The following is a 26,143-nucleotide window of genomic DNA, read 5'->3' as shown; positions in this document are numbered from 1 at the left end:
AGGAAAGACAGATCAAAATCTCCTTACGTAAATAAAAGAAACTTCCTCCATCCTCCAGGAAAGGATCATAGCTTGCTCTTAATAAGAGTATTTAGACAGGAACTGTAATTCCTGGCTATTTTTTAAAGGTATATGTAGGAGAAAATTTTGAAAGATAAATTTGGAAAAAAAATCTTTAAGAAAGTACAAAAACAAAGCACAGATATAGAAAATAGGATAAAAAAAGACTGAAAAGATTAATTCAAAAGGCACAACATACAAAAGTAGATCTGGAAGAAATGGAAGGCAAATATTATTACAGAATAAGTGGCCATTCGCAGTCTCCACATTTTCTCATCCAATCTACAGAAAAATGCAATCTGGCTTTTCCCCCAATACTACAATGCAACCAACCCATCCTGGGTGAGAAGGATCCCCTTTATTTCTTTAACAAACTTCAATAAATACTTTTCTTTCTTTTTTTTTTTTTTTTTTTTGAAATTAGTGGTGCAGCACAATGTTGCCTTCATCATAACCCCACTCCTTTTTAAAAATTCTCTTTTTTGGCTTGCAAAGCTCTATACACTTGCAAGTTCCTCTTTCACCTCAAGAATCTCTATTTTATTTGATTGTCCTCTTCCCTAAATACTCGAGTTCCATTTTTTTTTTAAGAGAGAGACAGAACACACATGCACAAATAGGGAGGGGTAAAGAGAAAGAGAGAATCCCAAGCAGGATCCATGCTGTCATCTCAGAACCCAAAGTGAGTCTCAATCCTACAAAGTGTGATATCCTGCCCTGAGTGGATATCAAGAGTCGGATGGTTAGCTGACTGAGTCACCCAGGTGTCCCATTCTTAAGAAATATTTTGCTTATTCTATAATGAGATAATTTATCTTTGGATTTTATGGCTTCAATTAACATCTAGACACCAAAGCATCACAAAGGATCACCAACAGTCCATATTTATCTCTTTCTTAATCTATAGACCTACTTTCTAAGAGACATTTCAAAGTCTATGACCCACATAGAAACCGTTATCTTTTATTGCTTGTTCATCTTATTATTATGTTTTGTCTCTCACTGAACAAAATCAGTACCCGCTCAAACACTGGCACTTGAATAAGTGAATAAAGAATCCCCCTTCCACATTTGCTTTACCTCCACACATATTCAAGCTTCATCTATGGTCAATTCTACCTCTTAAGTCTCTCAAATATATGCACTTGCTTCCTATAACCTCCAATTTATTAATCCATAACTTGTTGTCATGAATTGCTTTTCATGCAAGTAAAATAAGCTGAAACTATACTTTTTAAAAAATTAGAAAATATATTTTAGGAGTATTAAGTATTTCACGCCATTTTATCTATTAAACTCATGCCTGGACACAGTCCTAAAGAAGCAAATTGTTATTTAGAAATTTTGCTGCAAAACATTGTTTACCAATATATTATTGTGTAAAAAATATAAATCTATTTGTTAAAGCTAGTTAAGTAACTTTTGACACATATACTCAAATGTTTAAAGAGATTAGACAGGACGATGACAATGATAGTTGTTGGGTCGTTGGATAATAGAAAGATTTAGTAGGGGACAACACTCACAGTATTAATAAGTAGAGTTCTATAGTGAGTTGTATGTAATTGGAACAATCAATGTTACCAGGTGAACATGAAAATAGAAATCTCTCTTAACTTGTCACCAAAGGAAGCCACATCAATATGAGCAGTAATTTACCCAGCGCCAAAACTAACATGCACCCAAAGTGCCCAGATTAGGTTTCTTAAACCGTTTGTCAATTAAAAAGCAAACTAAAAAGTGGTACGTCTTCATGAATAGCTAAAGACAAGTTTTTGGAGTGATTGTCAGGAATCAGAAAAGAGTGGATTTAAGAATGACTAGAGTCTAGAACTGGTTTCCAAGAGTAGATGACTCATTCAAAGTAGATGCTAATAGAGGAAAAGGAGAGATGTGGGAACTCTTCCCTGGGAAGTTTGGAGTTAAAGACGAATGTTTGAAGATAGAAAATGTAGTGTTTGAGATTCCATTTTTGGGACAATTAAATGAGCAATAACAAGCAAAAATGTTGCAAAGAAAAAAAAATAAACCGAGTACCAATGTAACCACTCAGTAAATTCTGTTTATTATGAATAATAACAATATATAAGTAAATAATAGTAATATAATTATAATCATTTCCTTACACTTCTCTGTGACTTGAGAGTTAAAAAAAGAAATTCAGAAAATTCAACTTTTAATCTCTCAGATTATTCCATGTATTAAGATGATACTCAAATCAATTTCAAAACTAAAAAAATTAATTAAGAGCTTAATTTAGTATTTATTCATCCACAAAAATTTTGGACTAAAATTATAATAAATTTTGAGTCCTAGTATGGAATGTATATTTCAAAGGACTAGTTTTAAAAAGTAAATGAGAATATATAATTATTTTGGTACAAAATATTTGTGTACATTTTGTTAAATAACTATTTTAGTTTCAAGTTTATAATAAAAAACTCATTTTTTTTAGTTTCTTTATATAAAACATAAAAGCCAAAAATTCTATATCATTTATTTTGTTTTGTTTTTTAAATACAAAGTTCAAATAACTTAATGACTAGCCCACAATTTTTTTTAGTAGCTTACATTTTTAGTTTATCTTGTTGAGTTTATTCAGAGTACATAGTCATGAAAATTAATTTTCAAGACAAAATTTGAAACCAGATGGACTAGTTTAGTGGAGTGTTTAACACAACTATTTTACATTTTGAAGATATCATTTTACAACTATGTGCTAGTAGCTATGTACAAAAAATGACAAAGTAATGTATTTTAGTAAATACAATATTGGAAACACCTTTCAAGGGAGATTTTTTTTTTTTTAATTTTTTTTTTCAACGTTTATTTATTTTTTGGGACAGAGAGAGACAGAGCATGAACGGGGGAGGGGCAGAGAGAGAGGGAGACACAGAATCGGAAACAGGCTCCAGGCTCTGAGCCATCAGCCCAGAGCCTGACGCGGGGCTCGAACTCCCGGACCGCGAGATCGTGACCTGGCTGAAGTCGGACGCTTAACCGACTGCGCCACCCAGGCGCCCCTCAAGGGAGATTTTTAAATCCTTTTAACATGAATGGCATGCTTACAGAGTAAATAAATTTCTACTTTATGATTCCCAAAATAAGAGATTTGGGTACATCATTTTAATCCTAAACAAAATGTATATAGGAAAAATTAAAAGAGATACATATTTAGAACTAGAAAATGCTAAAAGTGTACCTCCAAGAGATGGGATGAGTTAAAAATACATATAGATTTCAAGAAGGAAAATCAACATGAATATAGTTAATTTGATGTAAAAAATGGATTTCAAAAGCAAGATGATATAGATTTTTTAAGTTTTTGATTCCTCTGCATTTTATGCCAGAGAAGATAAACATGCTTCCTTTCAGTGTTTAAATGTAGAAGCATTCAGTATAATCTGACAAATTAATTAATGAATTAATTAATGAGTGAATAAATTTCCTTTTTCTCCCTAAAACTTAAGTTCTCTAGATTATGAGCCGCTCCATTTATAAATGGGTAAAAAGTTAATATGTTCTATGAAGAGATGATGTTCTTTTAATTTTTTTTTTTAATTTTTGATATTTTTGTTTATTTTTGAGCCAGAGAGCACGCACTGGTGGGAGAGGAGCAGAGAGAGAGAGAGAGAGAGAGAGAGAGAGAGAATCCAAAGCAGGCTCCAGGCTCGGAGCTCTCAGCACAGAACCTGACAAAGGGCTCAAACTTGTGAACCACAAGATCATGACCCAGGCTGAAGTGGGACGCTTGACTAACTGAGCCGCCCAGGTGCCCCAAGGGATGATGTTCTTACACATAATAATCCTTCACCTTATTTTCTTAATGTGGCAATCCTAACATCATTTTGTTTCACAATATGTAGAAAGCAGCTAATTAATAGCTTACTAAAATTTGTGATACTTAACTCACACATATACAGCATTAAAAACGTATTGCTTGTTCCTCTTCTCAATGCAAATGCTCAATAATATCATTATAATACAATGTCACATAATCTCATCAAAATTATACGTATGATTTAAGAGCTGTGTTTTTTTTTTAATTTTAAAATGTTTATTATTTTTGAGAGAGAGAGAGAGAGAAACAGAGCACGAGTAGGGGAAGGGCAGAGAGAGAGAGAGAGTCATAGAATCCGAAGCAGGCTCCAGGCTCTGAGCTGTCAGCACAGAGTCTGAAGTGGGGCCCAAACCCATGAGTCTTGAGATCATGACCTGAGCCAAAGTCCGACGTTTAACCGACTGAGCCACCCAGGCGCCCCTAAGAGCTGTGTGTTTTAAACATTAGTTTAATATACACACACAATGACAACATTACTCCGTATCTTTAAAATGGTTTCAATTTAAATTTCATAGAAGTAACTTTATATATAATCCATTATGTAAATGACATAAAATACAAGACACAGCAGGTGTCGGTAAGGATGTGGAGAAAGGGGAGCCCTCTTGCACTGTTGGTGGGAATGCAAATTAGTGCACCCACTCTGGAAAACAGTGTGGAGGTTCTCAAAAAGGTAAAAATAAAACTACCTTACAATCCAGCAACTGCACTGCTAGGTATTCACTCAAAAAATACGAAAGAATATGAATTCAAAAGGGATACATGCATCCCAATGTTTAGAGCAGCCCTACCTGCCACAGCCAAACTGCGGAAGCAGCCCAAGTGTCCAGTGACTGATGCATGGATAACAAAGATGTGGCACATATATACAATGGGATGTGACTGAGCCACGAAAAAGAATGAACGCTTGCCATTTGCAAGGACATGGATGGAGCTAGAGACTATTATGCTAAGCAAAATGTCAGAGAAAGACAAATACCACTTGATTTCACTCCTGTGTGGAATTTAAGAAGCAAAACAAATCAGCAAAAGGAAGGGAGGGAGGGAGGGAGGCAAATCAAGAAACAGATTCTTGACGACGGAGAACAAACTGATGGTTACCAAAGGGGAGGCGGGTGTGGAAATGGGTTAAGTAGGTGATGGGTGTGCTAAGTAGGTGTACTCGTTGTGATGAGCACAGGAAGATGTATGGGAGTGTTATATTATTATATTCTACAAATGCAACCAGTATAGCACTGTATGTAAACGAATTGGAATTAAAATAAAAACTTTAAAAAATTAAAAAAAAAAAAGATGAGGGGAAAAGAAAAGGCATAGAATTTTAACAAATAATTTGTGTGGTCTTGAAATTATCAAATGACTGTGTGTGTGTGTGTGTGTGTGTGTGTGTGCACATGCATATGTTTCAAATTCATGAATATTTAAAATTTATATATATAAATACATAAACAAATACATAGACACATATGTATAAGTGTGTATACGAAAACACATATGCTATTTATTATCAACCACTAATTTGGAGTCAAATCCTGATATACTTATAGAATTGGCATATCTTACAGACACTGGATACAAGAGAGAAAATAACCAAAGAGTAACCAATGTCCTCTATGCACCTGAAGACAAAAGCCTTATTTAGAAGGGAGAGACTTCTATCTGAAAAGTGATGTTATGACCCCTTTCTTTTTCATCTAATATTATGGGGAAATCATTATATTTTGCTTTTCTGGTTCAAAAGCAATCTCAAGCATTGTCATGAAGTATTTACTTAATAACAAAGAACAATACCATTAAAAAGTTTTTAGAAAGATGCATGTATACCCTTTTCTTTTTATCTCTTTAGTTTCCTTGTTACATTTTACGTTTGTCTCTGAATTTAGCAGCATTATCTCTTCATCAAAAAAAGGTCAATCTCTACTAGAATTTTTTTAAAAAATGGTAGCAAACCCTTGGAAACAATTTAGCTATAATCCAATTTAAAAACAGAAAAAAATGGTGGCATTTTCCTTTTCTGTGATTTATATGTATAATTTGCTCATTTCCACAGAAATGACATTTCTAAATTTTGCACTTAGAGAAAATTACCTAGGTTATTTTAAGCTATAACTGATGTGCCAGAATTTTTCCCACTTTAATATACTATCCTATAAATTTACAAAGTTCATTTATCATGTAAGTTCTTAGAATGAAGGAACAGATAAAATGTGGATGTACTGATCTTGTAATTTGTTAAGTCACTGTCCTATAGTAACATTTTAAACTTGACTTGGTGTGCCAAAGCAAAGCCTCCAACAATTAGATACTTTGTCTTAACTTTAAAACATTCTTTGATGATTCTGAATGTCTTTTTAATGAGTAATTAGTGCGATGAATTTCTGACAAACATATTTCTGCTCTCCTAATTCTAAAGTGGTTTTTAAAGTGAGACCAGAATGCTCTTACTGGATCATCTCAGAGCATGCATCATTTCAGAAAGACATTGATTTGTTGTAAGTTGCAGAAAAGCAGGTTTTAGAACATTTAAGTTGATCCTTTCAAGTGAGTGGTGATGAGAGTTGAAAACTCTTTGAGTATGGGTTTTTCAAGCACGTGTCAAACACCTTTCTGGTCACTTTGGCAAAAGCAACTCATTTCTCAAGTCTGTGAGCTGTCAAAGGCAATGCTAGAAAGAAAGGATTCATGTGGGGTTATTATGTTTCATGTTTGTTTCTTTTTCACCCTCAACCTATTATGCCAAAGCAAAGACATAGGTACTGGAAGATTATAAATAGTAGAGGAAATTGTCATGACAACAAAATATGAATGTTCCATTTTCCTCATATTTATTATCATTGTTCTCAAACATTAGGTCAGGAGCAATAAATCCCAACCTAAAGAAAAGTATATGAAAAGACCAACATGTCCTTTTAAATCATGTGATACACTTATTTCTACTATATTACTACCCAATAATGTGTTAAATACTACTCAGTAACACTTTGAATATAATATTTAAAGAGAACATGTTAAGAGCGTGAGTGTCAAAAATATTCAATATCAATTTATATTTAGTTATAGGTTATCATTTATCAAATTGTATATGTCTTCATTATGACAAATTCCTGAAAGATGAACCAGATATCTTAAGAACGCTTGAGAAGCATGTGTGCACATCATTTTAAAGATTTTAATGCATCTTAATTTATGATAATTTGATTGAATTTGTTAAAAAAAAAAAAAACAGCTCCCTGGGGATAAGTATATTGGAAAGATTCCAGAGGATAAAACAAAACCAAAAATATAAATAGATAATATATCCTTTAAGACTTCTACAACGTGTGTGTGTGTGTGTGTGTGTGTGTGTGTGTGTGTGTGTGTGTGGAGAGAGAGGGAGAGAGAGAGAGAGAGAGACACTAATAGTATAAATATTTCAATATTTCATTAAGGCACAAGAACTTACTAAAATTGACAATGGAAAATACAGATATAATTTACAGAATGATCTGAGACATTTTGGTCATTGTTAAAACACGTGTAAAGAATAAGAGATCAGATGACTTCTAGATTTCATAAACTGGTTATTTGTAAAGATTGAATAATTTTACACTTTTAATTTCATAATATTTATTACTTTTTGGGAATAGTTGTATTAGTTACAAAATTTGGAAAACAGAAATGTACACTTTATATTAAAATGTAAATATTTTAAATTAAAACTTAGAAGTATGTATATGTGCATATGTGCAATATTTAAACATCTAAAGTTTTTTAAATGTGGAATAAAGGATATTATATAAATGTATATTATTTTATTACATTATTTGTTATTGCAAATGGATCCAAAATATATATTGCTAAAGTTGTAAATATTTTACATTAATAATGTCTTCTCTACAGATATATTAATTCAAAAAATGAATTCATAGAACTAAAACAGAAATGTATTTAAAGAAAATAGTTGCCATTCTATTTAGATATTTTTGTTTCTACCTCTTTGTGTGTTTCTTATATTGTAGTTACAGATTTACTAAATCCCTCAGGCAAATTTACACTGAGATGTTTCATTAAAATTAGTAACCCTACTAAAAATTGCTTGTTATAAACTAAAACTGAAACAATATTAAGTTTCTCCTACAATTTACATATTCTTAACTTAGACATTTTTGTCTTTCACATTTGATGAATTAGTTTTATCACATGTAATGGATATAATTTATTGAAATTAAAATGTGCACATTCCTGAATATGTGTCCGTATTGATAATATGCCCAACAGATTCCTTTTATTAGTATTATTATTATAATATTCTTCATTACCGAAGCTTTTTGCTTTAAGACTTTTCTAAAGTCAGTACAAAGTTTGATACCCAAAACAACTGGCAAAGGGGAAGAAAATAAAATTATATGTCAACTTTGAGAAACGATAGTCCTTCAAAGAAACATTCAGTTGTATTCAGATACGCGGAAAGCTCCACACTGATAATCATAAATAATTAATTTAATTAATCAACAATTAATTTAATTAAAATATTTACTTTATATTTTTCTCATCCCTTTAAGGTGCTTTCATGGTTTATAGCATCTGATAGTATAGAGATAAACATATGATAAAACAAAATCCTGGAGAAAGGGAAAGAAACAGCAGTGATGCTTTCCCCCCAATAAATGTAATGTTTTAATGTTCTAGATTTTTCCTCAAATCTCTAGTGCAGAGATGGAAAATATTCTCACAAATATTTGGTTTTGAAAAAGTTCACATACGTGTCATGCTTTTACATATTGTAGAACATTTTTCCCCTTATGGACCATAAACTAGCAAAGAGCTTTTCAAGTACTTTTGGGCCCTCTATCCACTAAGAGATAATATATAGAAGTCCAATATGCCTAATTATCACATTCTTACCTGTGTATCTTCAGGTTCTAAGAGGTCTGCCCACACTGAGGTTCCAAATCCGTGATAAACGCAGAAGGAACAGCAGGAGGAAGGCTTCTTACTTTGCTTCACCAGCTTCTCGTCCAACCTGACATCCGGGTTACTGCTCTGAGTTGCGGATGCCTGCGCTTTTAGTATCACTGTGTCACTATGTCACTGCTTACTGGATGCTATTTTGGGTTCTCTGAGCAGAGCCATGAACACTGAGCCTTTTGTGCAAAATATCATAAGGGCACTCAGATGTCCGTTCATAGGCTTGGATGAAAATGCAGACAGCTCCAGCAAGTGGTATGAACAGTCCCTCCCCACCCCCCGCCTCCTTTTTCCTAACAACAAGCAAAAGGAAAATAAAGTACGCATTGGCTGGAGGTGATAAGGAGGGAATTCAACTTCTGCGAGTGGAAAGGACATGCCCTCCGCTTGAGGATTAGCTGATGAAACAAATGATCGATTTAAAACATGCACAAAAGTTACTAAAAACAGAAGAGCTTTCCCAATCTGTGTCTGTGCGTTCTGGCCGCTCCTTTAGTCAGTCTTTCTGCTCAGGAATCAAATAAAATACAGAAAGAGGGCAATGTCTAAATTAAAATCCCTTTCTTCTCCTCGGTTTATTACCTAAATATACTTATTGTGTTAAATTTATGATTAGATTTTGTTATAATTATTGTTATTTATTATGAAGTACGTAATAATAAGCTATCTGTTGATTACTAAAGCTGCTTTCAGCTAAAGTATTTTTGTACCAAATGAGAGAGGTCCGAAAATAGGAACAGGGCCTAAGGCCGAAACAGTGCTAAAACTATAACTGATGTCTGAAACACGTAATGTTGTTAAGGTTTACATAAGCAATTATTGTGAGGAGACAAACACAGATTTCAGCCACTTGTGTTCTCCAGTATTGGGACTGTATGCATGTTCATTGCTTGTTATCATAACAAAGGAAGGATAGTAGGAAAGGGATTACAACTAATGCCAGTAATAACTAAATCGATTATGTGATGCCTGGTTTATGCTTACTTCATATGTAAATTCATAAGCAACATATTTTACTAGTTACCATTTGGTACATAAACAACTTAGATGCCTCTGCAACGTGGGTCAAAAGCAAAAATGAGCTTTTTTTTCCTTAAGCATTTGTTAAAAATTGTGTTAAGAACACTTAACTTAGGATCTACCTTCTTAAATTTTAAAGTACATAACCCAGTGTGTACTTTAAACACAGATGTCTAGACCTTATTTATCCTGCATAGCTGAGACTTTACCCCATTGAGCAACTCCCCATTTCTGCCCGCCCGGGCCCTGTTAATTAATCACCATTCTCCTCTGCTTCTAGGAGTCTGATGCCTTTAGATACTTCATACAAGTGGGGTCATCCAGTACTCGTCCTTCTGTGAATGACTTAGGTCATTGGCATAACATCCTCTAGACTCATCCGTGTTCCAGGATTTATGTAGGAATCTCACATTTTATGGGATATTGTTTCCTGTCTTGGTACCACATTGACCTCCACTTTGGGTCACAACTGCACTTGGTGCGACCTGAGACTGTATGTTCAACACCATGTTCCAGGGCTTATGTTATGGCATAAGGGAGCAAACACAGGTCAGCCCAATTATTCTATCACAGTAAAAGGATAATCACAACTGTGGAAGTTACACTGAGACGGGAGTAAATTTTGTAAAGAATGTAGGGTTCTGAACTAATACGTTTCAGGTGGAATACCATGAATAGAGATTGGTGATTTTGTTAGTGGGAGATATGTTACAAAACATCTATGCAAAGTGACAAACTAGATTCAATTTTAACATAGACACAAAGTGTTTTAAATTACTTACGAAACGTTTGTCCTCTCCGGAGATAGCCTGGAATCCGGCAGGCTCCATAACTATGACACAACTAAGAATGTAGACTAGTCACCGTATAAGCTCAGGGCTTACTCTACAGCATTTTCTTCATATCAGAAGGAAAAGTACATGAAGTCTTTTTCAGAGGCAGAAAGAGCATGGAATTGTGAACGGTGAATGGAACATGGCTGTGTAAGAATGGAACGTCTCAGAATTAAGTACATTACTATCCAGATGAGAGTCAAAGCCATTACACTAGGATGATGGGAGGTCTCCATACCACAGGATAAGCATGAAGGAGGGCGGTAATTCCTGAGACACTGATGCTGTTTCATAGATAGAGAAACATTCTGAGAACTACAGACAAACATTCTGGGAAACAGCTGTCAGCTTTTCCATGCCATCTGGGTAGATTCTACAAATGTCTTCTGCCAGTGGTCTGAGGAACATGGCATGATGTTCCAGGTGTTGTTAGCCAGGACTGTATTGAGTTACTCTAAAAGAAAGATTTGAATTAAAATATTACAATTCACCAATGCCCTAAAGAACTACTGATTTTTTTTTTAAGAGGAGAGTGTATGTGCACACGAGCAGAGAAAGGGCAAAGAGAGAAGGAGAGAGAATCCCAAGTAGGCTCAATGCTGACAGTGCCCCCAGTGGGGGGCTCAGTCTCACAAACTGTGAGATCATGACCTGAGCTGAAATCAAGAGTCGGGTGCTTAACCAACGGAGCCACCCAGGCACCCTGATTTCTTTTTTTAAACCAGATAATTAAGGAATGTAAATCTACTGACTAACTGAAGACTGGAGCAGCTAATGTTCAGATCTAATAGTGGACAGAAGATGAAAACCACCCATTATTCAGGTTCTGACCCACCCCTAGAAGATCAACCTTTAATCAGAAACTTTAGGTCTACTTACTTCACAGCATAAACTATTCTAGTGCCTTCATTAGATATGTGGACATAGTCCAATCAACTGTGGTCAGAAGGATAGCACATAAAGTCTACATCCTCATCGCTACAGTCTTGGAGCATAGATGTCTCAAATTAAAATTATATTCATGAATGGTTTTAAGAAAAACTCATGATGCGTGAAGGTAGAAAAATTCAAAGACGTTGGGCATCTGGGTGGCTCAGTGAGTTGAGCATCCGACTTTGGCTCAGGTCATGATCTCATGGTTCATGGGTTCAAACCCCACATCAGTCTCTGTGCTGCCAGTTCAGAGCCTGGAGCCTACTGCGGATACTGCGTCTCCATCTCTCTTGGCCCCTCCCTACTCACTCTCACTCTCTCTCAAAAAGAAATAAACATTAAAGAAAAAAGAAAAATCGGAAATGTCCAAAAAGGCTTAAACAATAAAGAAATGTGACACATGCATAGAAAGATAAAGTAGGCTAAGGGTTAGTTGATCTGGTGGCTTCACATTGCCATTTGTTATCGAGGCTCATTCTCTCTTCTTGTGCTAAAGAGTAAATAATTTTATTCCAGGAGACCCCAAGACACTTCACTTGTGTTTTACTGACTAATTATTTGTCTCCATCTCTGAACAAATTATGCCAAAGAGAAATGTTGAGAAACATGAAGCCATTCATGCATCCAGGAGTAAGAACTAGTTCGTACAGAAACAGATTAATTTTCCCAAATATGGGGGGGGGGGGGGGTTAGCTGAATCTAGTTGCCAACCAAGTGTATTCACTGTAAACGTTGTGTAAAAAGTTGAAAATAAAAATAATAATTCCTGCTGTGTACGATTTATAGATGTTATTCTTTACTAAAAGTCCAATTCGCTATATTTTCCTACTTGTTTTAAGAATGCACACATATGGGTTGCATGGGTGGCTCAGTTGGTTAAGCTTCCAGCTCTTGATTTCAGCTCAGATCATGATGTCACAGGTCATGAGTTCGAGTCCTGCATCAGGCTCTGTGCTGACAGCGCTTAGGATTCTTTGTCCCCCTCTCTCTCTGTCCTTCCCCCGCTTGCTCTTTCTCTCTCTCTCAAATAAATAAATAAACATAAAAAAAAGAATGCACATATATCACAATGATAAATAGGAGAAACTAAAATAATGATAAGAAAAACAACAGTAAACAAAACATTAGCTATTCCATACATTTCAAACAAGAACAAATTCTTTTTTGTCAAGCTCAGTAAAACTTGGCTCCTGGTAAAGAAATATTTTACTGAATATGATAACATGTGTAGTGTCTTAGAAGATTTATCTTTTAAATTATAGTTGCAGCAGCTCTTAGTTTCATATAATTAAAATCTATCTGTTTATCTGTATCCATATTTTCTTCTTTTATTTTTCTCGTATTTTCTGTCTTATTTTGTTACTGTTTTCTTCTGTGAGTGGATCTCACTCTGGAGCTCTGCATCCAAGGAATCATTTTGTTTGACTAAACCATCATAAACCCCATAAACCCCACGACACAGGAAAGTGGCAAATGAATAAGCACATAAATAATAAAATTCCTATTCTATAAAAACATATTTAATTGGCAATACACAAACAACTCAAAATACTGGAAATCAGAAATATAACCCCAGAAATGTAGAATCGTCACCCTTGACCCCTAGTTTTAGATCTCTATTAATCAATCATCTATCATCTTTACTTTTGCAAGATGTTGAGTTAAGGTTAGAGTTATACAGGGACAATAAGACTCCGGCCAAACCATTTCTTGAAAATGAAAAGCACAAATAATTTTTTAAAGCATCAAAAAGGAGGAAACCAAGATGAAAACCCAATAGAATCATATGGTAAAATAGGGATGTCAACCTTCAATGGGTATGTGATGAAATGCGAAATATATGTTATTTGTCAAGAGCTGATCATGGAGAATTCTAGAACATAACATCTTGTTTGCAGACTGAGTTATACTGCACAACTACATGTCTTTGTGTTGCTTAAGTTCCCTGAAATATAATACTATCCCTAATACATTTCTGCATTTTATGAAAGATTTTGCATATGGCTATGAAAATAACAATCCTGCTTAGATGATATAATCTAAGATGATATAAGATGATATAATAAAATACATATTAAATTAATGAAAAGTACTCATTGGAAATTTGTAATGTTTTAATACTAATTAAATGACAAACTTTCTCCATATCAGAAACTGTGAACTAAGAAGTTCATTTGCCAAATCTACCCAGCCTTCTGTTTTCATTAAAAGAAGAAGAAGAGGAAGAAGAAGGAGGAGGAGGAGGAGGAGGAGGTGGTGGTGGAGGTGGAGGGGGAGGGGGAGGGGGAGAAGGAGAAGGAGAAGGAGAAGAAAGTTTTTTATTGGAACACAGTCATTTTCATTTGTTTACAAATTGCCCAAATTATGGCTGCTTCCATGCTATAATGACAGGTTTGGGTGTTTGCAAGAGACTTTTGACCTACAAAACATAAAATATTTGCTTTGCAGCCATTTACAGGAAAAGTTTACCAACTCCTGCTTTCTGTTCATGTGACATTGTGACTTTAAATGTTTATGCCCCAGTTTCTTTGAAAATTAAGTTAAACATATTTGATCAGTAAATAAATGTATGTATACGGGGTGTCTGGGTATCTCACTTGGTTGAGCGTCTGACTCTTGATTTCGTCTCAGGTCCTGATCCCAGACTTGTAGGATCAGGCCTCTCATCAGGCTATGCACTGAGAGTAGATCCTGCTAAGGTTCTCTCTTTCTCTCTCTTTCTCTTTCTCCCTCTACCCTGCTCACTCTCATTCTCTAAAATAAAAAAAAAAAAAATTAAAAATAAATGAATGTATGTACAAATACACATGTAAATATATAAAAATCTATATAGCAGAAATCATCTTATTCTATATTATCCTGTCTGTCACTGAGTCAGTAAATGAATATAGGTGAAAAAGTTTTTTAAATAGTTTAAACATATTCTATGTAGTTAAAAACTATATATATATATATATATATATATATATATATGCACATATACATATATAAATGTGTAGATATGTGTGTGTGTATAGCAAAGTGGGGTGTCAAGGCATTTTCTTTGAGATATTATCCTCAGAATGGGTCTTTGCATAGTTTCCCATAAAACACATTTATCATGTATCTGTTTTCCACTTTGTGTCTTAAGAATGGAGAGATAATTTAAAAAATGCAGACATAGGGGCGCCTGGGTGGCTCAGTCGTTTAAGCCTCCGACTTCAGCTCAGGTCACGATCTCGCGGTCCGTGAGTTCGAGCCCCGCGTCGGGCTCTGGGCAGATGGCTCAGAGCCTGGAGCCTGCTTCCGATTCTGTGTCTCCCTCTCTCTCTGCCCCTCCCCCATTCATGCTCTGTCTCTCTCTGTCTCAAAAATAAATAAAACGTTAAAAAAAATTTTTAAAAATAAAAAATAAAAAATGCAGACATATAAGTGCAAAATCCTGTTTTAATATTTTCGAGCCATTTTGGTTCAAAGCAAACTGAACATGAGGTACAGAGAACTCCCATACTCCTCTGGCCTCCACACATGCACAGCCTTTGCCACTATCAACATCCCCCATCAGAGTAGCACATGTGTTACAATCAATGAGCCTACACTCACTCACCCATCACAGTTACCCAAGGTCCGTAGTTTAAGTTAGGGCTCACTCTTGGTGTTGGACATTCTTTGGGTTTGGACAAGTATACAATGACACGTATCCACCATTAGAGTATCATATGGAGTAGTTTCACTGCCCCCTGCCCCCAAATCCTCTATGCTCTGCCTCTCTATCCTTCCTTCCCCCTTAACCCCTGGCAACCACTGATCTTTTCACTGTTTCCAGAGTTTTCCCTTTTCCAGAATGCAATATAGTTGGAATCATAAGTATGAAACCTTTCCAGTTGGAGTATTTGACTTACCAATATGGATTTAGGATTCTTCTATGTCTTTACATGGTTTGATAGCTCATTTCATTTTATCCTTGAATAGCATTCCATTACCTGAATGGACCACAGTTTATCCTTTCACCTACTGAGGGACATCTGGGCTGTTTCCAAGTTTTAGCATTTAAGAAAAAAGCTGCCAGAAACATACATGTACAGGTGTTTGCATGGACATAAATTTTCCTTATTTGGTTTTAATGATTTTTAGTATCTATTTTTAAATGTTTTCATCCATGTCCTTCCACAGCATTTTAACACCTTGCTTTTAATAAACATTTCTGCAAAATGTATTTTAGAGTTAATAGAGAAAAGAATGGCTTGTAACTTTCAGACAGATTTTACTTGTTAAATTTTGTAGATCCATATTTTTAATAATAAGAAACCTTGGCACAAGTAGCTTAGCAAACAAATGTCGCTGGTTAAGAGCCAAATGTGCTCATGAGCTAGAGGGTGGCGTGTCAAGTTCAGAGTGTTCGGTTTTGCAGAAGAAATGGAGAGCCCCAGCTATTCCATTTTATAGTACATATGGGATGGTAGTGCTATGGTAGAAATACACACATAATCTTACTTAATCCTTATGACATCTCTGCCAGGTGGAGGTTGGCCCTTTTTTACATTTGAGAAAAACATGAGACAAATAGAGTCAGGTCTTGGAAAATCAGAGATTTTTTTTATGACAAAGTGTGTGTTGTACTTACTGTCACATGATCCATCTTTACTGAAGAAAACTTACAACAGGTGAACCATAAAATTTCTTAGGGGACAAAGTATTCTCTGTATGTCATCAAAGATCCTATGTGAATCCTGCCTTTGGATTCACATCTCTTGTCCGACTTTCTATAAAGTGAGGAGATGCTGTTGTGCACAATGAATAGTAGTTTTCCCGGCATCCTCTTCCACCAGCAGTAGTTAAAGGATGCTGTGCCACTTTTAGGTGACATGGGGTTGTCAGGCATCATGATATATGTTGGCCGCTGTTTTTATCTTCACATAAGGCATGAGGAAATTAAAACTCAGGGAATATCATGCAGTGAGAAGAATCTGCAGCCAGACTTCAAACTTCTATCTGATGCCGGAATTGATACAGTTTCCACTCTATTACACTGTCATATTTGTGAGTGCAAGTGATAAACAACATTCATTCATTGTACAAATGTTTATTGAGTGTTCCTACGCGTGAGGCACTGTGCTGTAAGTAGATAAAAACAAACAAACAAAAAATAAATACGTACATACATATATCCTCACTCCTGTATGGCCATTCCCTACAAGGATCATGCCATCAACAGACACATGAAAAGATGTTCATCATCACTTACCATCAGGGAAAAGCAAGTCAAAACCACAATCAGATATCACCTCACACCTGTCAGAATGGCTGAAATCAACAGCATATGAAACAACAGGTGGTGGCAAGGATGTGCAGAAAAAAGAACATTTGTACACTGTTGGTGGGAATGCAAATTGGTGCAGCACTTCTGGAAAACAGTATGGAGGTTCCTCATAAAGTTAAAAATAGACCTACCCTATGATCCAGCAGGTGAACAATTGGGTATGTACCCAAAGAATACAAAAACACTAATTCAAAGGGATATAGGCACTCTGATATTTATAGCAGCATTATTTACAGTAGTCAAATTATGGAAGCAGCCCGAGTGTCCATCGATTGATGGATGGATAAATTTGTGGTATTATAATGGAATATTATTCAGCCATAAAATGAATGAAATCTTGCCATTTGCAAGGACATGGATGGAGCTAGAAAGTACAATGCTGAGCAAAATAAGTCCATCAGAGAAAGACATATATCATATGATTTCACTCATATGTGGGCTTTGAGAAACACAACAGATGAGCAAAGGGGGAAAGAGGGAAAGAGAGAGAGAGAGAGAGAGAGAGAGAGAGGGAAATCAAGTAATAGACTCTTTTTTAATTTAAGTTTTTATTCTAATTCCAGTTAGTTAACATACGTTATATTAGTTTCAGGTGTAAAATATAGTGATTCAACTGTGACCTACGTCATACTTTTAACTACACACAACAAACTGGTTGTCACCAGAAGGGACGGGAGGAGACTGGGGGATGGACAAATAGGTGATGGGGATTAAGGAGTGCACTTGTGATGAGCACTGGGTGATGTATGGAATTGTTGAATCACTGTATCATACACCTGAAACTAATAAAACACTATAGGTTAAAAAATTGTAAAAAATAATCATGACATCCATTAAAGGGCCCTGAATTTCTCATACTCTGATAAGTGTTGTGATACATTTATCACAGAATACTGCAAGAACAACAAGCATATGGCCGAATCTACTAATGTTTTTTCAGACGGAGCACGGAGGCAGTCAGGAAAGCTTTCCAAAAGAGACGTTGCTCATGTTGAGCTTGATGAACGAGTAGCTCGACTTACATCAAGGAAGGTAACCATATGTGCGATACCATGACAAAGAATAACATCTTCATGGAGTGCGTAAAAATTTGCCTACTCGGATTTTAAGGTGGATACTGAGAAATGCTAGGAGTTGAGTACGAATGTATAAGCAGAGCAGGAACATGGAGTGTTTGATTTAGCTCGAAATACTTGGAAGTCTTTTGGGAAAGGATAGTTTGACCAAACCCCTCATTCAATATGATGAGCTACATTGATTGATTTTTCCAATGTAAAACAAACTTTGCAGACTCAGGACAAATCCCTCTTGTTCACTATGGACTAAGATGTGTGTGTGTGTGTGTGTGTGTGTGTGTGTGTGTGTGTATACTGGGAGGTTTGATTTGGTAACAGTTTGTTAAGGATTTTGGGTGTGATGGCATCAGATAGTTTTATTTTCTTGTGATTTTTATCTTTATGCTTTGTGGTCACAGGAATGTTGATCTTAAAAAAGGAATGGACAATTTATTTTCCTTCTCTATTTCATGAGAGAATTTGTCCATACGTGGTGCAATTTATGCCTAAATGTTTGATAAAAGTCACCAATCACTTGGTGATTATATAAGTGTGAAGTTTTTTGTAGGTAAATTTTGATTTAAGAGTGGATATAAGACTACACACAATTTGTATTTCCTTTGAATCCAGGTCGAATACTTTGTGTGCTTTGAGGCATCCATCAAGTTTTTTTTTTCTTTAAATTGCCAAATTTATTGGCATAGAGTTTTTCATGATACACTCCTTATCTTTTCACTACATTTTTTCCCTTAATGTAATATAAATTGCACTCTTGTTTCTTTCTAACATTATAAATAGAGGTTTATCAATTTTACCAATCTTAAAACAAGCTTTTGTTTCTATTTCATTGACTTTCATTCTTAACTTCATTGGTTGCTATTCTGTACTTACTATGGGTTTAGTTTGCCATTTTTAGGAGGTGATTTCTTCTTTTTTTTAATGTTTTATTTATTTTTTGAGAGAGAGAGAGAGAATGTAAGCAGGGGAGAGGCAGTAAGGGGGAGACACAGAATCTGAAGCAGGCTTCAGGCTCCAAGCTGTCAGCACAGAGCCGGATGCGGGTCTTGAACCCACAAACCGTGAGATCATTACCTGAGCCGAAGTCAGATGCTCAACTGACTCAGCCAACCAGGTGCCCCTGGAGGTTATTTCTTAAATAGGTCATTTATATCATGAATTTTAGACCTTCATTTTTTTTCATTATGAACATTTGATATATTATTTTATATAATATATAATATATTATATATTATATAATATTTGATATATTAATTTGATATATTAATTTGATATATTAATTTGATATATAATTAATTTGATATATAATTTGATATATTTATTTTATATTTATTTGATATATTAATTATATTTGATATATTAATTTTCCTGTACATTCTGCCTTAGCAGTTGCCCACACATTTGGGTATGTTTGTCATTATCATTCATTTCCAAATATTTTCTAATATGTTGCACCAAATGTCTTAGTGAATTTTAAAACTTTAAATCAATAGACACTCCCACGCATGCATACACCCACTCATATATACACACGTTTTGAACAGTTTATGTAAATAATAAATAACAAAATTGGACATGCACATATATTATGCTTTTCTATTTTACCTTCTATCTATCTATCTATCTATCTATCTATCTTCTATATTCTAACTGTGAAATTAATAGTTGTGATTTGTAGGAGATTTCTCCCAGCCATTTAATCTGGGATTAAATTACTAGAAACCTGTTACTTGAAGTTTGCCTGTACGTGTATACTAAATGACATAAGCCTGTAGGTAGGGAAGACATAAATCGATACTTACTTTACCTTAACTACTCTTATGTGTTCCTTCCATGTAAGGATTTCAATCAATCAGCATAACATCCCCATTAGGTAGATGTTTTTCCCATGCAACGTTTGGGTAGAGTGCAGGTCCCTCAAAGCTTCACAGATAATAAGTGACAGAATCAGAATTCAAGCTTCGGAAGCATGACACCTGAGCCAGTGATCTTAGTCTACTACCTTTGGGTATTTTGTAGAGGGTGACTAAGGAGGTAGATACGTGAACGTGTAGGCAAGCGTGAACAGAATGGACATAGGTGGTTTGCTATCAAATGACTCAACTAAATTATCATAGAGAAGACAAGTCTGGATATAAATATTCATAATATATGTAAATTGTGGAATAATCATAGCAATGATAATAAACACCCTTTAAATACCATTTACATACATTTGAAGCTTGTTTCATTGTGTTAAACACAGACTCCCTCTCGTGTAGCTCTAGAGAAAGCTAAGCAACTGTGCACAGCTTTTCAGATTGTGTAATAAATACTTTGGGGCCACTTTCACACTAACGTTCTCTGAATACCTCTCGTGGTGTGTATGGTGGGGATTCTCTATAGCCCTGGGCGGTCAAACTCCAATGCTGGCCCTTATTACAAATATCGAAACATGACTTGGATTGTGGTTTTTCTTAAGCACTTTCCTCTAAAAAACATCAGATGTGTTTATCTTGACAGATTAGTGTATGCACCCAGCCAAAATCAGAAAATAAGGAAGAGTACGTGGAGCCTCTACAATGATAGTATTTCCAAGGAGACTCAAAGCCACAGTCCCCTTTTTTAGTCCTAGAGATTAGAAGGCCTGGGCAGGTGGCTCAGGGTGGATACCATGTGACAGTGTCAAGCAGTGATAGCTTTTCAACTCTTACCGTTGAAGTTCCTTCCTCGAAACTAATGATTTCATTAAAATAATTCTTTAGTTCATTATTCCACTAAAATAATAAAATACCATCTGACCAAATGTTCACAACTGCTCAATTATGGCCCTCTATTTTACCTTGACCCAACTTCAGTCGGACTTCTGTCCTACCTTCGTGTCCCTGATTCTCCTTGCCCCCAAGCCTAAAAAGTGGGCCATGCGCCCTAATCAGCTTTTCCTTAAAATGGACTGACCATAGCAAGATGCTTTCATGTCAGACCTCTCAGGTCATTACCCCTTGGCTGGCAAACTTTCCCAGAAAAATATCTGTTAATATTTGCTTATTTCTTCTTACTTTTTTTTCCCTCTTTTAAAGGCCTTTTTCTTGTTGATTTTGAGACACTGGCAAATTTCTGATATCAGAGCGTGCTCTCTCCTACTCTCATCTTCCTTCTTAATGAAGTCTCTCCTAATCTAGGCTGGATTTGTTTTTTCCAATTTGACAATATAAATCCTAGTTCTTTCATATCTGGCATAAGAGTATGAGCGTATCATCTGGTCGAAGACTTGTTCAATTATCAGATGCCACTGGTTCTCTCTCTAATTGCCTTTGTTAGCATTTCCTTAGATTTTAATATAATCTCTCTCATCTAACTCATCAGTGCTTTGTATGTTTTAGTTCAAAAAGAATAAAAACTCTTTTTGTTGTTTGTTTTCAGAAAAACTCATTCTCTTTTGTCCCCTCTGGGGGCTTTGTGTATTTCACAAATACAAAGTCCTATAAAAGTAGGACTCTATAAGTGGAGGATGTAATGAGATAAAAAGTATTCTCAGTTATTCCAAATATTGCAAAGGATGACATACCACTGTGATTAATTGCAAATATTGGTAAAAACGAAGAAAAAACAATGTCCTAAAAGTTTAACAAAATAAAACTGAGTAGAGGAGGGACAGAAAACAATGTTCTTTTCTGATTAACATTGAAAGTAAAATACAATATTCTTGTAAAAAAGTGGTAAAACTCTAAATAAGGAAAAAACAGTCCTCTTTTAGAATTTCTCCCAAGTCACATTAAGAAAGCAAATATATACATATATATGTGATACATGTGTATATGATATATATATATATATATGTATATCATATATACATATATATATATATATCAGTGAAAATATTTTTTAAATAAAATTAAGGTTTATTTACTCTTCAGAGAGAGACAGAGCATGAGAGGGGCAGAGACAGAGAGAGAGGGAGACACAGAATCCAAAGACAGCCTCCAGGCTCTGAGCTGTCAGCACAGAGCTTGATGCAGGGTTCGAACCCATGAACCAAGAGATCATGACCTAAGCTGAAGTCAGAGGCTTAACCAACTAGCCATCCAGGAGCCCTGAAAATACTTTGTATGATATTCTAATGGCAGGTATATGTCATTATACATTTGTCTAAACTCATAGAATGTGCAACACTAATAGTGAGCTCTAATTTAAACTGTGGATATTGGGTCATTATGATGTGTCAATGCAGGTTTGTTTATTAACAAATGTGCCACTCCGGTGAGGGTGGGAGGGGGGGTGTTGATAACAGAGGATGTTGTGCATTTATAACAGCAGAGAGAATAGGGATAATCTCTTTACCTTCCTCCCAATTTTGCTATGAAACTAAAACTGCTATAAAAATATAGTCTTAAAAAAAAAGAGCAAATAAATAGTCAATATCACCAACCAAACCCAAGTACTATACTCCCAATGTTGATGACATAAATGTGCTGTGTCAGAGGCACTTGGAGGGGAGACAAACACATGTCACTAGAAGTAATTTTGTGGGTAAGACGACTTGTACTTTGGAATAAGAGGACTAAAGAGGCTAACATTTTGCCTATTAATGGCAATTTTATCAAGTCATATTCATAAGTGTTGGCAATGTTAAGAAAAATGTCACTATTATTGTTCCACAGGATCTATCATAATAAAATGCAAGGCTTTTGGAACTTTTATTTTTATATGCCATGAAGTTTGGCATTGGGGGAAAAATGGCAATCATTCAGCCTTTGGCTTCTGTATTTTTTATGTGCCATAATACTATCAAAGAACGACAGTGTATTAGGGACTGAGACAGAAATAAGAAAAATGAGATAGAAATAAAAGACAACAACAAAACTATTCTAAGTATATTTTGAATTAAAAAGTAAAAAAATAAGGGACCTTATGCTAATGTAAGCCTTTTCAGTATGGCAATAGAAAATATTAATATTTATAATGTTTTTCTCTGCCCAAAGCATGCTTCCTCTGAACTGATTTGTACATTTAACAATTTATACGATCAACCTTGTATTTATTTTTATGATGGATTTATATGGAGAAATTATATGTTTATTTTACCTCAAGTTATATTTTTAAGTTCTTGCATTATTCACACCTAATGCAATTTTGCAAGACTAATATAGAAAGAAATGGCAACAACAACAACAAAAACGAATAAAATATTCTCTCATAAAGCACAAAGGAAACTCTTATGGATATGTATGCTGCCCTCTCAATACTTTATTTTCGTAATGGAGCTAGATTTTGGGTGTAGGAATGACTAGCCCCACAAATTGATCTGGGATAATAATAATAATAGAAGGGATAAGCATAGAAGCTTTCATTCAAGGCATCAGAGGATTATCTTTAGAACATCCGTGAGTATCGAAGTAACTCCTCTCACCAATTCTGACCAGCTTAATAATGTATAGAATTTCCTAGTTAGTAGAACCCAGTTGAGACAATCGTGGGAAACAGTAGTGAAATGGATTTCAGTAGTCAGGTAATCAACTATGTAATTCAACAGAAAGTTCCAAATACAGAGAAACTACAGGTTCTCTTTTATACCTGCAGCACACAGTTCTTATTCTCCCCATGTGAAAGCCGTGGATTTCATTTCCGCAGTAGGGAGAACATATATGTATAGATCAGAAACTTTTTTTTTACGCTCATAGTAAATATTCATGTGTAGACACTGGCTTTCATATTGTTTGCCACATCTGCCATGCCTAGTGGCTTATCAAATAATTTTTACTCACCAATACTGTTCTTTCGCTGAGAACTGTGAACTGTTTCTTCATATATACATTGACACTGGCTGCAATTCCATCTAAGCACATCGTATTCTCCTTCCCATCATCGCTAGTAGCTAAGGTCTGCAGACACAGCTCCATGAGCATGTGACTCATGCAGTCTCATGAGGGTCTTTTCTTAGACCCCCACACTCAGAGCAACATTCTACTGTAGCCATCTTTAAATTTTCAAACCCGAAAGATTCCACCAAAAAAAAAAATTGCTAGAACTGATACCTGAATTCAGCAAAGTCACAGGATATAAAATCAACGTATGCAAATCAGTTGCATTTCTGTACACCAATAATGAGGCAGCAGAAAGAGAAATCAAGGAATCGATCTCATTTACAATTGCACCAAAAACCTTAAGAAACCTAGGAATAAACCTAACCAAAGATGTAAACGATTTGTGTGCTGAAAACTATAGAAAGCTTGTGAAAAAAATTGAAGACACGAAGAAATGGAAAAACATGCTATGCTCATGGAAGAACAAATATTGTTAAAATGTCGATACTACCCAAAGCAATCTACACATTCAATGCAATCCCTATCAAAATAACACCAGCATTCTTTTCACAGAGCTAGAACAAACAATTCTAAAATTTGTATGGAACCCCAAAAGATGCCAAATAACCAAAGTCATGTAGAAGAAGAAAACCAAAGCTGGAGGCATCACAGTTCTGGATTTCAGAATCATCAAGACTGGTATGGTACTGGCTCAAAAATCTTTGAACAAGACCCATATTTTCCTTTTTTACTGGGCCCCACAAATCATCTAACTAATCCTGAGAGTTTTAGACTATTTTACCAATCATAATTCTGGTATCTTCACTCTCTTGCTCGAACATTCTCAATACAATCCTAAACACGTTTAGAAAAGCAAAAGTACACTCTGGGGTTCAATACTACACTTGCAACTTCCACACATAGCTGCTTACAGTTGCCTAATTGACTCCTGAAAGCTTCATGTTTTCCAGGATATTGTTTTTATGTATACTGTTACCTGTCCTCATTTCTTTTTACCCTATTTCTAGTGTTCAAATCTGTCAAACACACTCCTCAATGACATCTTCTCTATGTCTTCTTATCAAATTCCTGTCTTGAAGAGACGTCTCCCTGCTCTCAATTCACCAGCATTGTTTCTTCCCAGGAATTCGTATCAATTTTTCCACTGCATTGGAATATCTATTGGTAATAGCATTTAACACTAGGCTCTTCTGAAGGTAGGAGGATTTGTTTTGTGCTCCCATGCAGCTCTCCTAAGAAGTTCGTCCCCAAGCACTGACACAAGAATCCAAGTTGTTTCCATCTCGCATCTCTGCTTTCTGGAAATTTTGAATAACTTAAGTGTAGAGCAGAAGAGGAAGAGAAAATATACAGTTTTGCAGAATATTTTTTAAGGTCAAGGCCTGGAAATAGCTCAGATCACTCTCACTCATGATTCATTGTTAAGGATTTGGTCCCTTGGCCCCAGCATAATTGAAGGTTGGGAAACAATCACACTGTATTCGTAGGAAGGGGAGACCGATGTGGTTGATTCATGCATTAACCTCTGCCAAACTTGAAGAAGACAAGATATCCAATTCACTTTCTTCCCTTTCATAATATCTCAGCCACATATTTGGATTGCAGGACTTAAGCAAATATCTGTTGAATGGATGATTCAATGAATCTAGGGGTTGAACTTCCTTGAGGAATCCTGAAAATTTTATCATTTATGTTCACTTAGCCAAACTTATAGCATGCAACATAGTGACAGGACTTCAAAACAATCATTCCTATTGCCTCCAACTTAGAAAGTTTTATAAAAGAAACAGAAGAGTTAAAGAGAGAGAGAGAGAAAAAACATCATTTTGGAATTGTATTTTGTTTTATCTGAAAATCTAGGTAGTATTGATTTAATATGTGATAACTGCCGTATGTGAAACTATTCATTTCTTTGGAAGACAAGAAAATAAGGGCAGGCATGAAAGTAAACAGAGTGAGTTGCTTATGAGTTATTGGAATAATTTGTAGAGGATGCAAGACATGATAAAATAGTCACTTTTAAGACTTGGCACGTGAGATAAGGTAAGTAAAATATGAATATGTGCTGAACATAGATATAAAGAGATGTAAAGACCAATAAGTACCTATCTGAGACACCAGAAACCTCAATATTCATGATGTACTCATTATATGTGAGGTATATGAGACTCTCCAAATGCTTGCTGTTTGAAATCTGCAACCCATTAGGTAAACCTTTTTTTTTTCCTAGAACTGTCTTCTACTCAAACACACACACACACAAAAACACAAGCTAATTGGCACCTTCCAGTAAGGCTGGGTTTGCATGTTCCTGAAGCTCTCTGGTGAAGAAG

The 26,143-nt window shown here is 35.3% G+C and overlaps 1 protein-coding gene across 1 annotated transcript in view; it reads right to left on the bottom strand.

Annotated features, from left to right (window-relative positions):
- The window catches only part of CDH19 (cadherin 19), a 102,374-nt gene extending 93,436 nt beyond the window's left edge, over positions 1-8,938 (bottom strand). Inside the window, exon 1 of the mRNA XM_030337030.1 lies at positions 8,786-8,938. The gene's annotated coding sequence lies outside the window, so the exon portion shown is untranslated. The remainder of the gene's footprint in view (positions 1-8,785) is intronic.
- Between the last annotated feature and the right edge of the window lie 17,205 nt (positions 8,939-26,143).

This window comes from Lynx canadensis, chromosome D3 (genome assembly GCF_007474595.2).
Source record: "Lynx canadensis isolate LIC74 chromosome D3, mLynCan4.pri.v2, whole genome shotgun sequence".
Classification (NCBI taxonomy): domain Eukaryota; kingdom Metazoa; phylum Chordata; class Mammalia; order Carnivora; family Felidae; genus Lynx; species Lynx canadensis.
Note: the sequence above shows the minus strand (reverse complement) of the source record. Positions and strands in the feature narration are given on the sequence as shown.